Source organism: Schistocerca cancellata, chromosome 7 (genome assembly GCF_023864275.1).
Source record: "Schistocerca cancellata isolate TAMUIC-IGC-003103 chromosome 7, iqSchCanc2.1, whole genome shotgun sequence".
Classification (NCBI taxonomy): Eukaryota; Metazoa; Arthropoda; class Insecta; order Orthoptera; family Acrididae; genus Schistocerca; species Schistocerca cancellata.
In genome coordinates this window covers 141,081,602-141,088,905 of record NC_064632.1, presented here as the reverse complement: position 1 = coordinate 141,088,905, position 7,304 = coordinate 141,081,602, and positions in this window count along the sequence as shown.

The following is a 7,304-nucleotide window of genomic DNA, read 5'->3' as shown; positions in this document are numbered from 1 at the left end:
GAATTATTTTTTGTCTACAGAGATAGTGAAATAGAATATATTTTGTCGCGAGATGTAACTTTCTACACGATTAGTGGGTTACGAAGCTTATTACACTCTAAGAGTGAACATAGAGTCAAATAATTAAAAAGGAAGTCTTAATCTTGTGTTTGCAGTGTTATGACAACTAACGCTGGACTTCAGTTATAAATGAAATACATTTCTAAAGATAATTGAACTACTTCTGGCACAAAGGTGTGCTATATTAGACAAACTGTCAGTATTAATTTCCGTTACGCCAACGGCGTCAGTAATAGACTCTTGGGTTGTCAGAGAAATTTTACATTCGTTCAAAGAACTGTTGTAATCTTACCGTCCCTGCCATGCCAGTTTATATTTTACATGAGCAGAACGTGATGCCAATCCTGAGCGGTCCATTCAGCATCTTGTTGGGCCCCTCTGTACCACGCTGTATGGCGTCGCGGTTGCAATGATAGACCTCGCCATAGAGTGAAATTGCGCATCATGCGGTCTACTGATCAGAGTTTGAGTCGTAACACGACGTCCTGTGGCTGCACGAAAAGCATTATTAAACATGGTGGCGTTGCTGTCAGTGTTCCTCCGAGCCATAATCCGTAGGTAGCAGTCATTGACTGCAGCAGTAGCCATTGGGTGGCCTGAACGAGGCATGTCACCGACAATTCTTCCTCTCTGTATCTCCTCTATGTCTGAACAACATCACTTTGGTTCACTCCGAGACACATAGACACTTCCCTTGTTGAGATCCCTTCCTGGCACAAAGTAACAAGGTGGACGCGACCGTCTAGGCATGGCTGAACTACACGAGCCGTGTACCTCCTTCCTGGTGGGATGACTGGAACTGATCGGGTATCGGACCTCCGGGCGGGCCGGTGTGGAACCGCGCGACCGCTGCGGTCGCAGGTTCGAATCCTGCCTCGGGCATGGATGTGTGTGATGTCCTTAGTTAGGTTTAAGTAGTTCTAAGTTCTTGGGGACTGATGACCTCAGCAGTTACGTCCCATAGTGCTCAGAGCCATTTGAACCAAGCCATTTTGTATCGGACCTCCTCCGTCCAATAGGCGCTGCTGACGCGTGGCTATTTCCATTTTTGGGCGGGTTTATGACTTTTCTGAACAGTCAGAGCGACTGTGTCTGTGATACAATATCCACAGTCAACGTCTATCTTCAGGAGTTCTGGGAACCGGGGTGAAGCTAAACATTTTTTGAAGTTTGTACAGTGAATAATTTGCAAATCTGTAATGGACAAAATTTAAGAAAGAGTAAAATGGCTTATACATTGTCGGAAAAAGTTAATACACCAATTAAGTGGTTTCCTGTTCACTCAAGACATATTGTGCAACAGTGCACATAAAGTACATGAAATGATTACATTTATAAATCAATAGTACAAGCGACTCTGATGTACTAGGTGTCGACCCATGCTGAAACACTCATATTAGTAAGTGGCGTAGCCTCCACAGGCGGCAAAACAGGCGCTGACTCCGGCATCTAGTCGATCGTACAGATCGCGGGTACAGACTTGGGCATACGGTATGCCACACCTGCTCGACCTGTTCACGTAGTTCTGTAAGGGCCGTTGGTTGACAAGTCGCACGAGTCACTTCTCGTTCCGTCATATCCACATGCTCGATCGGAGACAAGTCCAAAGATAGTCCTGGCCAGTGAAGCTGCTTCGCGCCTTGCAGAGCACGTTGAGTGTGGGGCAGTTTGTCGGAGAGAATTATATTGTTAGAAGAACACATCATATTGCTGTTGCAAGAATGGCAAAAGAACTGCTCTAACAACATTCCGCACCAAAGTAGAACGAAAGTTGTTGATTGTCGCACCCCTTTGGTGGGGCCTGTGGGTCTTGGGCGTATACACTATACGAGACAACGCTCACCAGGTATAAGTTCTAAGCGCAAATGACCATCATTTGTGTGCAGCCAGAACATGCTTTCATCACTGAAGTCCACGGCGTGACATTCCATTTTCCAAGTGACGGCAGATGTGGAGCCCTGCACGTCGATGCTGTGGCGTGAGGATGGCCTTGAGTTGTGCGTTCCCATAGCCACACTGATAATAACCGCTCCGCATAAGTTCGTGTTGAAACGTCTGGGCTCACCAGCCCTTTTATCAGTGCTGTGGTAGCTGTACGACCTGCCACTGCTTTTCTTGCAGTACGACGATCCTAGCGGGCGTCTAAGCCTCGTCTACGGATGCGAGAATGTTCATGTGACCACTGAAACCAGAATCGTTGCACAAATGATGCAGAACGTCCAACCTGTGTGGCAGTTCTTCGAAAAAACCACCCTGCCACTTCAAAGGCCGCAAATTGACCCCTTTAAAACTCACTCAGTTGGCTGTAGGAAGCACGAGAACGTTTTCGCAGCATGATTGCCTGCTTGCTGCACACGTGTGCACCACACAGAGCTCTATGGCTGTGTGCATTTCCTATTAAAGGGTAGACACAGATGGCGCTCTAGTACCTATATCAATACGCTATCTGCTGGCGGATGTCGCTGAAACCATTGACGTACATCTACTATCCCCCTAGATGGTAAATGCGGACCAAAGCGACGTCTTCTTTCCAGATGTACAAATTTTTTCCGAGATGTGTAACTCCCTAAGGATACATTCGGTGTGTTATGGATGTAATAAGTGATTAATAATTACGATAATGTCATCACACACTAAATGCTGTCCTATCATAGACAATCCTTGTTCTAATGGTATATCTACATCAGGCGTTACAGTTATATTCCATTAACATTTACTGTTTGAAAATACAAATACATTTTGGGAAGCAACTAGACAATACTTTTCACATTATCAAAAGCAATAAACACTGCTTAAACAGTGTTCAGTTTCTTAATGCACATTTTCGTTATTGGCAGTTTATTTTGGCACTCTAAGATGACTGCATGACGCAGTGAATAAGATACACATTTAAACAACCTTATTTCACAGTGCACTTATATTCATTGTACTGTAAGATTATCTATTACGGCTGATATTCTATTCTAGTTATCATGAAAGATGTAAGGTTACGGCAGAGTCGCAAAATCTACATAGAATACCCTTTCTCTACAATTACCCAACCGCTATCAACAATAACAAAGTCGGCTTCCTTGCATGTACGCTTGATTCCTGAGAACCTCCTCAATACTTTAGTGCAGGCTGCATCGACATCTTAGATCCAAGTCTCAGTCCTTCCATGCGCGATCGCATGCTTATTTGGTAAGATTCAAAACGCAGTGAAGTATTTAAGTTTAGGCCCCGCAACACGCTGGTTCCTTTACAAATGCAGCTAATTTTTCCAGATTCCGGACACATGTATAACCTCCGTTCTCCAGCACTGCTACCACGTACTTGTGCAAAATAAGGCATAAAAATATCTTCTGGACACTCCTCTGTTTACTTGTATAGCACAAGCAGTTAAGACTGAAATGACTTAAACAATTGTTTCCTACTTATGTGATTCAGAAATACTGTGACAAATGGTCATTGCTGACACGTTAAATCAAGCGATGGGTGGTGACGTCGTTCAACACAAGCTTTCTTCATCTGAGTCTTTTACTTATTAAAACCACCAGTAAGCTATTTTAGTTACTCGTTTTTAGTCGTAGTGGAATATACGTAAAGTATATCACAGCCGTACACCATTGTACAGCGCTGTGTCCTCTCATACTAAAAAACATCTTCGTCTAACCTTCCTCTCTGTACTAATACCAGTACTTCTCTCTCTTTGTCGACTATAGGATGTAACTATTGTCACCATGGACGTGCTGGAACGAAAATAACATCTAGTTTAATCTCAAAACAACTTTGTATCAGTCCATTGACGAGATTTGAAAAACATTTTTGATAACATTTTGTAAGCACTGAAAGCTTGAATCAGATAACCTAATGGAACAAATTTTGAACAGATATGAGATGACTAAGCAGTAAAAAGAACTAAGGAAAATTTATAAAATGAATTTTAATTCATGGAGACAAAATAAATACTTCAAGTGGTGCTGATGACATAGTAATTCCGCCAGAGACTGCTAAGAACTTGGAAAATTAGTTGAATGTGTCAGTAACAGATACTTCTTGAATATCAGTAATATGATGATGATGAACAACAGTTAAAGAAGCGTAATGAAGTGCAGTCGAATTAAATTCGATGAGGCGTTTGGGAAACGTGACACTCAAAACAATAGACAAGTTATGCCACGTAGGCAGGGAAATAACTGATGGTAGAAACGAGGTACAAATTGAAAGAAGCTTGAAACTTGAAAAGGCAACCAAAGTTTTCCTTAAAAAGGTGAACATCGTTCACTACAAATTTACGTGTCCGGAAAGCTTAGATAAAGTATTTATTTGTAATGTATCCTGACACAGAGATGATACGTGGACGTTGAAGAGTATATAAAAGAAGAGAATAGCAGCTTTTTAAACTAGATACTGCAGGAGAATTCTTAAGACTGATATACTGAATGACGAACGAAGAAATACTGAATAAAATTCGGGAGGAAAGAAACCTAAGATACATGATGACTAAAAGGAGAAATCAGTTGATAGGACACATCCTGAGCATCACAAAATAGGCATTTTGGAAGTATTGAGGGGGGGGGGGAAGTATTACATAGGTACGCCTCGAGTGCAGCACGAAAGTTGCAATAAACGTAGGATGTAGCAGTAATGTAGAGATGGATAAATTTGTATAGAGTGGGCTAGCACTTAGAGCTGTATCAAAGCAATCGTGGCGTGATGGTCACAACAGCATCAGATAAGTACCACCATCTCTCCATTATCTACTAAATGTTACTAGTTAAAGCACACTGCCAAGTAGAGGAAATAGTTGATCTGGCATAAGTAAAACTGAAGGCAACAAAAATGGGTCAGCAGTACTATGGAAAAATGCTGAGATATCCAAAATTAGGTGGGAAATTATGTAAAGATAAGTGATGAAACATTATAATAGGTTAATTTTGCTACATGTTTTAAAACATGAAAATATCCAGCAATGGTAAGCATATTTAATGAAGCCTTGAACGAAAACACCTACCGGACGCTTCGCGCTCCGCTCTCAAGTCCCGTGAAGATATTTTCTACGATTTCTAAGATATTCTCTCCCCCCCCCCCATAAATCCTGTACGTATTTACAGACTCATAATCGATACTGTTTTTGGTCAGTTTGAGCGCACGGGGGACTCTGTTGCCCCAAACTTTTGCCATAACGCCGAGTTTCGAGTGCTTAACGAACGACGATATGCAGTTTACGCAGCCCGTAGCGGTAATCCACTGATCCGAGCAGATAATCTCATCAGGTGCTGTTCATTAGGAGCGACTGCAGCACGCTCTGTTTGAGGGGCGGTAACTGGGCGCGGAATGGGACCTCTCGTTCTGGTCCGTGTCGCCTCAAATGCAATGCAAATCCCACGCCCTCGGTTTGATCACATGCACAGAGCGGCCTCCGTACACATCTAACAACTGAACGCAGATGTAAATGGCAGAGCAGGACTAGCGACACATGTCGGTCTACGTAGATACTGTTTTGGTTATCGCATAGGACACTGTTACAGGTATGGCGGCCACGGCAGCCGAAGGAACAAAATGATACTGGAAACCCCTCAGCCTTTACTACCAATCTAGCTCTAATAAATGGAACACAATTACTTTTGAAATTCTCCTCAAAATATATGTCTGCTAGTAAAATGAATTTGCACACACACACACATACAAAAACACTACGCGGTGATCACTGTATGGAGCTCTGACCCCTTGTTCGGACGCACTGGCAAGTGGCACATTCATTTTAACGGAGAAATAAAAAGAGCTGTTAGGAGCGACACTGGAAAGATACTCGAGAATATCACTACGTCATGTAGCAATTCATCCTGAGATAACAGTAACGTCTGCTACCTGGTATTCGTCCAACCTCAAACCGAAAAAATACAAAGGAACCATAGTTCCTCGACTGACCAGTTCAGGCATTGTTGCTTGAACTCGTTATTGCATCTGGTCTGTGCATGATAGAGTGGTTGATTCCGCAAGGCCCTCTCAGGTCATTTGAAGAATCTGGGGTCTCTGGCAGTGTTTAACTCCGCATCGAACCAGCAGAACAATTGACATAAGAGAACTGAAACTCTTCATCATTTAATTCAGAGGCCTGTACTTGAGGGGAATGCAGGAGGGTGGCGCACAATTTTACCATATTGCTGGGCAGGTATACAGGGTGAGTCACCTAACATTACCGCTGGATATATTTCGTAAACCACATCAAATACTGACGAATCGATTCCACAGACCGAACGTGAGGAGAGGGACTAGTGTAATTGGTTAATACAAACCATAAAAAAATGCACGGAATTATGTTTTTTAACACAAACCTACGTTTTTTTAAATGGAACCACGTTAGTTTTGTTAGCACATCTGAACATATAAACAAATACGTAATCAGTGCCGTTTGTTGCATTGTAAAATGTTAATTACATCCGGAGATATTGTAACCTAAAGTTGACGCTTGAGTACCACTCCTGCGCTGTTCGATCGTGTGTATCGGAGAGCACCGAATTACGTAGGGATCCAAAGGGAACGGTGATGGACCTTAGGTACAGAAGAGACTGGAACAGCACATTACGTCCACATGCTAACACCTTTTTATTGCACAATTTTGGTAAACATTTTTGGAAAGCAGTGATCAATTAATTGTTATATTTTGACTAAAGTTCAGTCTTGATCACTCATGTATGTTTTAATGATACAGGTAACCGGTTTCGGTTCTTTCTACAGAACCATCATCTGACCTGTGGATAAATTTTAAGAAATACTAGATACCAATCTTTAAACAAAATAAAAGTGTCTAATGATGTCAAAATTTAACAAGATAAGATAAAATTAATTATACCCATGGCTCCCTTAGGATGGTAGGCGGAGCTCTCCTCGCTGCTACGCAGTCAACTGATGGTTTGAGTGCTGAGCATGAGCTTAAATATCCAGAGGCTCCGCCTACTTCCTGTCACACTACTTCACAACTGCCAATCAGCGTTCATAGTATGACGCCATCGTCAAAGTATAAAAGTAGGAAATACACTAATAACATAAAATTGATTCATTTAAATGTCTGATTAAAAGATAGTTAGTAAAACTACAGCTTATTTATATTTTGAATAAAAACAGTGAACTACGATGTGTAATAGTTGTGCCCTCTATGGGCAACCTTAGTACTATTACAGTGCCGGTTACATCAAAGATGTGAAATTCTTTGGCGTTGTGGTATATATCGATTATACCGAGTCGCCTGCATCATAATTGCA